The sequence below is a fragment of the Pseudonaja textilis genome, chromosome 2 (assembly GCF_049901715.1).
Source record: "Pseudonaja textilis isolate UNSWEBS1 chromosome 2, rPseTex1.2, whole genome shotgun sequence".
Taxonomy (NCBI): domain Eukaryota; kingdom Metazoa; phylum Chordata; class Lepidosauria; order Squamata; family Elapidae; genus Pseudonaja; species Pseudonaja textilis.
The window spans coordinates 9,205,653-9,216,286 of NC_141991.1; the positions used below are offsets into that span (position 1 = coordinate 9,205,653).

The window sequence follows — 10,634 nt, forward strand, 5'->3', positions numbered from 1 at the left end:
CCCTGGTGGAGACTGACTCTGAGCAGTCAGAGGAGGACCCAGGCCCATCCCCTATCCATCCTAGGGCACGCAGGGAAGAGAAGATCAGGGTAAAATGTGGTCTACTCAGGAGGAGAGGGACATGATCCTCTTCATGGGTTGCAGGTATGAGATCTGCATAAGAGTTTGGACCTGCGTGCTAACAGACACTGGAGACAAAACTCTCCCAGGAACAGCCTTTGCCTCCAGAAAATTAAGTCCAAAACATGGTCAACACAAACTGTCACTTTAAGTCCAATCAAGCCAAACTGAAGTAATTAGTTGGGCAGGGCAGGAGCAAGAATTTCAGACTTGAAGGTATGGCAAAACTCACACGGTTGGGAAGATGCCAGGAACATGGATAAGCAATAACAACACAAGATAAAGTCACGTTTGCTCCCAGCAGCCTGCCGCATGCAGCCTGCCTTTCTTATAAACTGTGTTCCCAGCTGTGGCTAATGAAGGGAATCAGGGCCCTTTCCTACCCCATAAGCCATGCAACCCATGTTGCTCTCTTCTCCGTTCCTCCCTGAATGCTCTAGGATGAAGAGGGGGTGGGCCTGGGTCTTCCTCTGAACTCCCTCTCCCTTGTTGTACCTCTTACTTGCTCTGCCCTTCCCCAGTTTCCTCCACAGCCAATGGAGCCTCACTCCCAATCTCTGTCAGCTGTTCGGCTTCCTCCTCAGATTCAGACTCCGACAGGAGCATGACAGGAATGATACTGTAGAATCTCCAGTCAGAGGTGGAATTTGCCAGTTATCCAAAATTTCCATTACCACTTCTCCAGAACTGGTCAGAACCTGCTGAATACTACCTCTGGTAGCATGTGATTAATACATTTGTGTCAAACTTCCTTTATGTATGCTGCAAGTCTCAAGAGATTACTCTCCCTTGTTTCCTATGCCAGCGGTCCCCAACTTTTGTGGCTTGGCAGCCTGGCTGGGGGTGGTGGAGAGGGGAAGTAGGCTGCGGGGAATGGTGGGCTGGCCATGTGTGCACGTGCATACGAAACTCCACTCAAGCAAGGCAGAAGAAAAGTCTTGGGGGCATGGTTTCATGCTCCTTCAGGCTTCTCCATGCCAAAGGCTTTTGCAAAGGGACAAAAGCCCTGAAATAGCACAAAATCACTCCCCTGAAGCCTTTCGCCATTTTCCCAAAACATTTGGGGGAGTGGTCTCATGCTCCTTCAGACTCACCAAGGCTGCCCAATGCTCCAAAAATGGATTGGGTGTCCTGCGCAGGCAGCCTCAGTGAGTCTGCGAAGCTGAGAAGGGCACGCTCATTCCACTCAGCCTCTGCTCTCACCATTCTGATTTTGGAGCATTAGGAGTAGGTGGATTGGTGCCCTGGTTCGGGTGGGGGAGAGAGGGGAACTGGGTTGCACAAGCGGTGGGCCGGTGTGCATGTATGCATATGCAGCTCCACTTATGCAAGAGAGAAGAGAAGCCTTTCGGGCGCCACCTGCACCCACATTGGCCCACTTCTCATGTGGCCTGGTTTTGAACAAGCCGCCGCTTGGTTGTGGGCCACTGCCCGGGGACTGGGGACCCCTGTCCTATACTACCAGAATAGAAAGGGATGGGCATACATTCATTATACTTACTGAGTTTTCTGTTAATGATCTTGCAAAATCCCTTGCTTCGGGGTGGGGTCAGGGCAACAGATTGGAGCTGAGAGTTTACTGTCCGGATGCCCTTCCTGATACCTATGTGGAGCTCACAGCAGATATTTTGTCTTTCCACCCAGAGAGAGAAATATCTGCTGCTCTCTAGGATCAAACTCACAGCCTCCTTTTTATAAGGTGAGAGCTCCACCTCTAGGCATTGCCCTGATAATACTTACTGAGATAGTCCATCTCAAATCTCTTTGGCCACATCTTAGTGGTGACCACTAGGATGAGAGATGAGACACAGGATTGGATGGTCCCTCTGTGGTGACAGGCAGACAGAAGAATGAAGACCATTCAGCCTGTTCTGACCAAGGCTCACCGAGACCATAATTAAGCACATGCTTAGTTAAAACAACTCTACACAGCCATACATCAGGCACTGGACCCAGCTGTTCCTCCTCTTCAACACCAGCTACCACCAGACCTGGGGGCTGTTGACTCTCCATTTGAGGACTGATGAATGGCCCAGTCTCTGTCTCTGTCTCTTTCTCTGCCAGCTCTGTTCCCTCTTCCCCTTCGGAGCTCCTAGGTTGCCCTGATGCTGACTCTGACTCCCACGCCTTCGTCTTCTTCCTCTGATTTGGCTGCTGGAGATGCTGGTGGCCAACAAGCCACAACAGCCATTGGCAGTTCAAGTCTCACCAGCTCAAGGTTGACTCAGCCTTCCATTCCTTCTAAGGTTGTTAACATAAGGACCCAGATTGTTGTGGGCAGTATGCTGACTCTGTAAATTGCTTAGAGAGTGTGGTAAAGCATTATGAAGCCGTATATGTCTAAATGCTATTTATTATTTAGCTTATGTGATATCATCCTGGACTAACAATCAGGGGTGGGATTCAAAATTTTTAACAACCAGTTCCTTGGGCATGGTTTAGGTGGTGGACATGACTTGGTGGTCATGTTATTGGCTGGGTGTGGGCAACTCAACATTACTCACATTGAGGAATGCATCTCCTCGCCTGGCCTCTCTTAACTGTGGGGATGCTGCAACAGTCGTAAGTGTGAAAAATGGTCATAAGTCAGTTTTTTCAGGGCCATTGTAACTTTGAATGGTCACTCCACACAAGCAAAATACCAGCAAAGAAGGGGAAAAAACTACAGAGAAGTTCATGAGACAGGAAGTCTAGTCCTGCCAAGAATGTAATAAGAGTTAACAGAGAGGCAGTTTCTGTAAGCAACACCAGAATGTTTCCTTCCTGCCTTCCTTACAGGATTAGGCCAGTAATTTCTTCTAACAACCAGTTCTCTGAACTGCTTAGAATGTTAACAACCGGTTCTAGAGAATAGGTGCGAACTGGTAGAATCCCACCCCTGCTAACAATATATATTAACATTTCACCTAGTTTAGTAAACCCCATAAAATATAAATGTTAAAAAAGATTTATATTCTAATATCCATGTTTTGGCCATATAACCATTGAATGAAGTTTAATTTATATTAAAAAAATATAAATGAACCGGTATATGTTCTCAGCCTGTGAAGCTAGTTCACCTCCTCGTGGTGTATCCTGGAGCATGAACTAAATGAAGTAGCAACTGCTGGCAGCCAGACTACTCAGCTACGAAAATGAGAAAAGAAAAAAGAAAAGACCTTTTCAGGTCAAAATAAAAAGAAGCACCAGGAATATTATTCAAATTTGCCAAATCAATGTTGAGAGGCTCAGCAGATCCAAGAGCCAATATGTTTTCAAACTTTTATTGGACAGTAACATAGACATGGCCATCCTCCAAGAAATGCACATAAAGAACAGCAACTGAGAAGAGGCAAGATTCATGGCTATGACCTGTTGAGAGCCACCTACCACTGCAGCCCTGGCATGGCTACATGTGTTAACAGATAACAGATAATCAGAGTTGGAAGGCACCTTGTAGGTCATCTAGTCCAACTCCCCGCCCAAGCGAGAGACCCTACACCATTTCTGACAAATGGCAGTCCAATCTCTTTTTGAAAGTTTCAAGTGATGGTGCTTCCACAACTTCTGAGGGCAAGCTGTTCCATTGGTTGATTGTTCTCACTGTCAGAAAGTTTCTCCTTATTTCTAGGTTAAATCTCTCCTTCATCAGTTTCCATCCGTTGTTCCTTGTCTGGCCTATAGGCACTTTAGAAAATAGCATGACCCCTTCCTCTCTATGGCAGCCCCTCAAATATTGGAAGACCGCTATCATGTCTCACCTGGTCCTTCTCTTTATTAGACTAGCCAAGCCCAGTTCCTGCAACCGTTCGTTGTACTTTTTACCCTCCAGTCCCCTAATCATCCTGGTTGCTCTTCTCTGCACTTTTTCTAGAGTCTCAACATCTTTTTTATAATGTAGTGATCAATCCTGATGCAGTACTCTAGGTGTGGTCTTACTAAGGCTTTATAGAGTGGTATTAGTACTTCCCTTGATCTTGATTATATCCCTCTGTTAATGCAACTTGGGATTGCATTAGCTTTTTGGGCTGCTGCTGCACACTGCTGGCTCATATTTAGCTGGTTGTCCACTAAGACTCCAAGATCCCTCTCACAGTTACTGCTATTGAGCCTGGTTTCACCCAGTCTATATGTGTACTTTTGGTTTTTCTTGCCGAAGTGTAGGACTTTACTTTTCTCTACGTTAAATTTCATTTTGTTAGATATGGTCAAGTGTTCTAGTCTGTCAAGATCCATCTGGATCTTGAGCCTATCTTCTTGGGTGTTAGCTAGGAATATAGAGAATACCTCCTTATTGTCAGTCTCTACAAACAACAATTTGGATAACATAGTAAATGATAGATGGTTAGATGGATAGATAGATAGATAGACAGATATTAATAGATGATGGATAGATATATTAATAGATAGAAGATAGATAGATATGGATTGATAGATGATGGATGAATAGATTAATCAATTATATAGATAGATAAATAGATGATAGATATTGATTGATACATGGATGGGTGGATAGATTAATAGATAGATGATATAGATAGATAGATGGTAGATAGATGATAGATAAATAGATGAATAGATAGATATGAATAGATGAATGGATGGATTAATATATGATAGAGATAGATAAATATAGATAGATGGATGGATGGATAAACAGATTGATAGATGATATAAGATGATGAATAGACAGATAGATGTTGATTTTGATAAATGATGGATGGATAGAGATTAATACATAGATGATAGATGGATGGATGATATTGGTTGATAGATGATGGATGGATGGATAGATAGATGATATAGATAAATAGATAGACAGACAGATATAGAGTTGGTCTCTATTTGTGATAGACTTTGGCTATACTGTCAAATCAACCAAAGACCCACTGAGTTTGATGTTTTCTCCTCTTTTGAATAAAGCTAATAAATAAAATGTGGGAAGCATATTCCTTTTTTTTTCTTACTTCTTTTGTACAGCTCACCAAACTATAGCAAATGTCCTGAGAATGAGGATTTTTATCCATTACATTGATCAATAGCTGATTTCAAGTCTCCACATTTGGTTATTCCCATTTTTTGTAACTGCTATATTAGGGTCCTTAGAGTTGTAAGCTAAGCCCTATCTCACAGTCTGATCTACAGACTTCAGCTGAACCCTGGCAAGACTGAGTGACTTTGGGTTTGCGTTGGGGGGGCCCTTATGTTTCTAGGGCTAAGTTAAGATTGAGGTCTTTGTGACCTTGTTAGCAAGCATGGGCTTCTCTCAGGGAATCTCAGACCAGACACATGAAGGCAGACATACATTAGACTTCTGCTCTGAGACAGAGCAGATGTCAAAATCCAGAATTGGAAGGAATATCCACCACTATATTGCTATGGTGAGATCACAGCATGATTGAATTGCAAGTAGAGAGCATGCTAAATAGAATTTTGCTACTTATTCATGAGGCAATTTGACAGGGTATAAGACTCACAATATGATAAGTTCTTCCCATGTTTGGGCACCTATGTTGGCTAAAATGGAATCAGTGCTGCCTGGGGATGATAGCAATAGCACTTAGACTTATATGCTGCTTTACGGTGCTTTTACAACTTTCCCTAAGCATTTTTCACAGTCAGCATATTGCCCCCAATAATTTTGGGTCCTCATTTTACCCACCTAGGAAGGCTGGAAGGCTGAGTCAACCTTGAGCCTGGTGAGATTTGAACTGCCAAATTTCAGGCAGCTGGCAGGCAGTAGAAGTAGCCTGCAGTACTGCACATTAACCACTGTGCCACTGTGGCTCAGGATATTGAAAGGGCAATATTACTGGCCTTTCTGGAAGTATGTTTTTCTTTTGGGGGGGAGGACATTAAAATGTTAAGGGTTGTTTATCAGAATGATTAAGAGAAATTTTGGAACATATTTACCAAAACTCGTGTGTCTATTTTATTTTGACATCACATATTCTTTTGTATTCAGATCTGGTCTTAGGAAAATAATGAAACACTTGGGAATGAAGATGCATCCAAGAAGTCCTGCACTGGAGGACAAGATGGAGAAGACTTGCACAGCCACCATGTACTTCCCTTTGGTGCTCAGGTATGTGGGAATGAAGGACACCCAGGCACTGCATGTCAGATTCAGGGAAGGGTGGGAAACTGCCCAACCAGATGCTGCAGAGAAGAACTTGGAGACCAGAGCAAGAAAGGATGATAGAGTTGGCCAAACTTTTCCCCAGCCATCTTTGCACATTATTCCCTGGTTTTGTGGCCAAGAAAGCCAGCACCACTGTGATGGTTTTAGCCAAAACTGAAGAAATGGCAGCAGAGAAGATGATGGTGAATGCTGTTTGTCAAAGAAGGCAGGTGACTCTCCTTGGCTGGCCAATGAACAAGAAGGAGGTGAAGAAGGAAAGCAGGAGACAAACCAGGAGGATATAAGAGAGATCCCGATTGTTGGCTTTGACTATGGGAGTTTCCTGGAATTTAAAGAAAACTCCCAAGACAAAAGACGTGATGAAAGAAAGGAACAGGGCAATGGACATCAAGATGACCCCCAATTTTTCTTGATAGGATAGAAAAGTCTTGATCTTGGGGACTCAGCTATCTCGGTTGCTGTTTGGATGTTGATCTGCTGGACATTTGCTGCATTGTTCTGTGTCTGAAAAAGAGCAAATGTAACATTTACCTTAAAGCTCCTTGTTTTGTAGAAAGCTATAATCCTCTGTTCAAATTTAGGCTGAGAGAGCCAGAGAGCCTTTGGAGCCCAGGGTGACCATTTCACCCTTCCAGAGGCTCAAGGAAAGTCTCTGGAGCTTGGGGAGGGCAAAACATCCCCACACCATGGTGCACGAGGCCACCTAGGCCATGCCCACCATAGCCACACCCACCCAGCAATTGAGCAGAGAACCCATTGCTAAATTTTTTGAAGCCCACTCCTTCTTCTCTCCCATGTATAGACAGCATCCTTTGATGCTACCCACCTTCCATGGTGGAGATGGTTCCTTCAGGACACAGAAGACAGTCGTAGCAGCAGATGGGCTTCCCTTCCTGAGGCACCTTCATGAATCAAGGATGGCAGCTTTCCACACACCTGGAAGGAGGAAGAGTCTGGGCAGAGGGAGGAAGACCATCCAGAAAATGATTTATGATTTAATTTCCAGGAATGGTGAAAAGAGAAAGGGGTTGGTGATCTCCAGTTCAAGGCTTAGCTTTAGTAAATGTATGTCAATCTATGTAGAGACTTCAACAATCTACTTTGTTGCTTCCATTCCTTCTTTTCCCATTTTTTTTGTACATTTCTGTTTTTAATTTGGATTCCACCTACCACTGCAGCTCTGGCATGGATCCCATCCCTTGATCTTGATTGTATCCCTCTGTTAGTGCAACTTAGGATTGCATTAGCTTTTTGGACTGCTGCTGCACACTGCTGGCTCATATTTAAATGAGAAATTAAAATGCCAATAAGTAGACAAAGAATGGACCAAAATTAATGGAATTAATTAGTTGTTAGTAGAGTTCATTCCAATTATGCAGACAGGAGATAAAGAACCCTTAAGTGACCTTTTGCAAAGACCTGGGATCCCAGATAGGGTACCACCAGTGCAAAAGTAGGAGTAGGAGTAGGAGTCATGGGTCCAAAAGGACCCCCGGTTTGTGTACCATTTTGGTTTGGTGAAGTACTACTCTATCTACAGTTATTGATGGAAGAGCTCTGGAACCTGGCTAGCCAAAACCCAGAGACACTCAGTTCCACTTAGGGCTGTGGTGCAACCTACCATCACCATCCAGTCCCTCGTAGTCTGCATGCACTGAGTAGGTATAACTAAGCACACTGGTACAGTCCAGTTGGAGATGTACAGCTGAATACCCTGAGCAATCAGACCAAGTTTTATGTGTAGCCCATCAATGAAGACCAACATGGAGAAGACCTGCATGTCAACCATGGATCTCCCTTTCGTGCTTAACCACATCGGATCCCAGAAAATTAGACTGAGAGAATCTCTTCTGAGGATTGAGATCATGGGCTATTCTAGCAGGGAAATAAAGTCTGATGGTTTCTTCTTTTGCTGGCATTTGGGTCTTTTGCTCAACAAGAGTGATCCCTCCAGGTTGATAACCAGGATAAGGAATGTAATAATTGAAAGCATCCAAGACAGCATGTTGGCTCACCTGGTTAAGATGCGGGGTTGGAAGTTAACAAGCCCATGTTCAAGACCCAAGTACTGCCATGGGGCAGGGTTGAGCTCCTGTTCTTCTCTCCAGTCCTCCAGGGGACATGAAAGGAACCCAGAACTGGGAATCGTCAGGGCAATGGTGATGTCACTGACTCATCCTTTCAACCAGGACATGCCTTGGTGCTTCTGACATCAGTATGATGTAATTGAAAACTCCTGTATCCTGCCAAGAAATATTTTCAAAAGTTCAGCATTCCATTCCGTATTTTTTTCCGGAGATTCTTCAATTCCAAAAAGAGCTTTGAAAAGGTAGAATGGGACAACTGGCCCCATCATGGCCAACTTGCTGCAGGACAGCTTGCCATGGTCAACTTATTGTAGGACAACTTGCCACAGGACAATTTAACAATTCAATTTAATTATTTAAAATAAAATTTAAAGGTGTTTTAATTTTTGTCATTCACATTTCTTTCTGGCTTTCCTTTGGCATCCTTTCTTTAATGATTCTATCCCACCATTTCTTTGATATTAGTGTAACACTTGTCCTGCTGTGAGTTGTCCCAGGGTGACATGGCCACAACCTTGTTGGCCGTGGCAAGCTGGCTGTGGTGAGTTGGCCATGACAAGTTCTTCATGGCAAATTGTCATAGACCCTTCATTGAAAGTGAAAATAGGATGGTAAAGCAAATCTGGAAGATGAAGGGATGAACCTAAATAATTACAATTTATTTATTTATTTGTTTGTTTGTTTATTTGTTTATTTATTTTGTCAAAATCTTACAATACAAAAAAATAAGAATAAACAAGAGTTTAAATAAAAGAAATAGGAACTAATAATTGGGGACAATAGGACAGGGACGGTAGGCACGATTGTGCGCTTATGCACACCTCCTACAGACCTCTTAGGAATGGGGTGAGGTCAATAGAGGTTAGTTTGAGGGTAAAGGAGTGGGGGTTTGAGCAGGTGACGACAGAATCAGGTAGTGAGTTCCAGACATTGACCATTCTGTTGCTGAAATAGTACTTCCTCTAATCGAGTTTGGAATGGTTTACATTAAATTTATATCTGTTGTGTGCTCTTGTATTGTTGTAGTTAAAGCCGAAATATTTATTAACTGGTAAGACATTGTAACATATGATTTTATGTACTATGCTTCAGTCCAATCTTAGCCAGCATAGTTCAAGGTTGTCTAAGCCTAGAATCTCAAGACTGGTGGTGTAGGGTATTTTGTTGTGAACAGAGGAATGTAGTACTCTTCTGCTAAAATACTTCTGGACTCGCTCAATTGTATTTATATCTGATATACAATTGCAAATATCCCAACCAGAGCTATCATTCCCCAAATATAGAACAGAAGGACAGTCTTGGAAAATGCTATCATTATATTTCTCTATCTATATTTATCTATTTATTAGATTTTTCTCCCAACTTTTGGGAGTGGTACAGTCACTCAGTGCATAAGATGCTGGGCTTGTTGGCTGTAAAAGCTGGCAACCCAGGTTTGAGACCCACGCACCACATGATGGGGTGAGCTCCTGTCCTCACCTCAGCCCTGTCAACCTAGCAGCTTGAAAGCATACAAATGGATAAATAAGACCACAGAAATGTCTTTGGACAATGCTCAATGGCCTTGAAATGGAGATGAGCACTGTTCCCTATAGTTGGCAATGTTCAGCGAAATAAAATTTGCCAGGACTCCTTTATCTTTATACTAACCCCACCTTTATGACTTTAAAAGTAATTCAAGGAGGCAAACCTACCTAATACTCCTCTCTTCTCTCTTTCCCAGCAACCTAATAGTCCTCTGGCTATGTTCCAATAGTGGACAGGATAGTGATAGGAGATATGAAAGCTCAATGCTGGAAATAAATCAGAAGATCCAGGACAGTTGCATTACTTTGGTGTTTGGCCAAGGAATGTAAAATGTGAATGGTAGACTATAATAAGGTAAGCCATCCCTCTAAATCTGGTGGTGACCCTGCCTTCTATTCTGTGATTGTGATGTCTGAATTGCTGGAGATCTTAAGATATCAATGCTTAATGCCAGATCTGTATCTTGATCTACATCTTGATAAGGGAGGAGACAATGAATCTAGCATTTGTCAGTGAAACCTTGTTAGGCAAAGGCAGTAATGTAACCTTGTCTGAAATGGGTAAAGATCAGAGGTGGGCATTCAGAAGGTTCTGACCAGTTCTGGAGAACCGGTAATGGAAATTTTGAGTAGTTCGGAGAACTGGCCAATCCCACCTCTGACTGGAGATTTTACAGTATCCTTCCCCTGCCATGCCCACCAAGCCACGCCCACAGAATCCCACCACTTATAGGGATATCTTTAATCATGAGAGTTCCCTTATCTGTGGATTATGATCCG

At 43.1% G+C, this 10,634-nt stretch overlaps 1 protein-coding gene and 1 long non-coding RNA gene across 2 annotated transcripts in view; one reads left to right on the forward strand and one right to left on the reverse strand.

Moving 5' to 3' along the window:
• Positions 1-10,634, forward strand: part of LOC113450704 (uncharacterized) — a 503,870-nt gene that overhangs the window by 360,623 nt on the left and 132,613 nt on the right. The gene's annotated exons all lie outside the window — the stretch shown is intronic.
• LOC148126687 (uncharacterized) lies at positions 6,703-7,341 on the reverse strand. Its single transcript, XR_015741555.1, has 2 exons — positions 7,068-7,341; positions 6,703-6,745 (listed from the first exon to the last, which is right to left on the reverse strand). It is a non-coding gene; the product is annotated as an uncharacterized LOC148126687 (long non-coding RNA).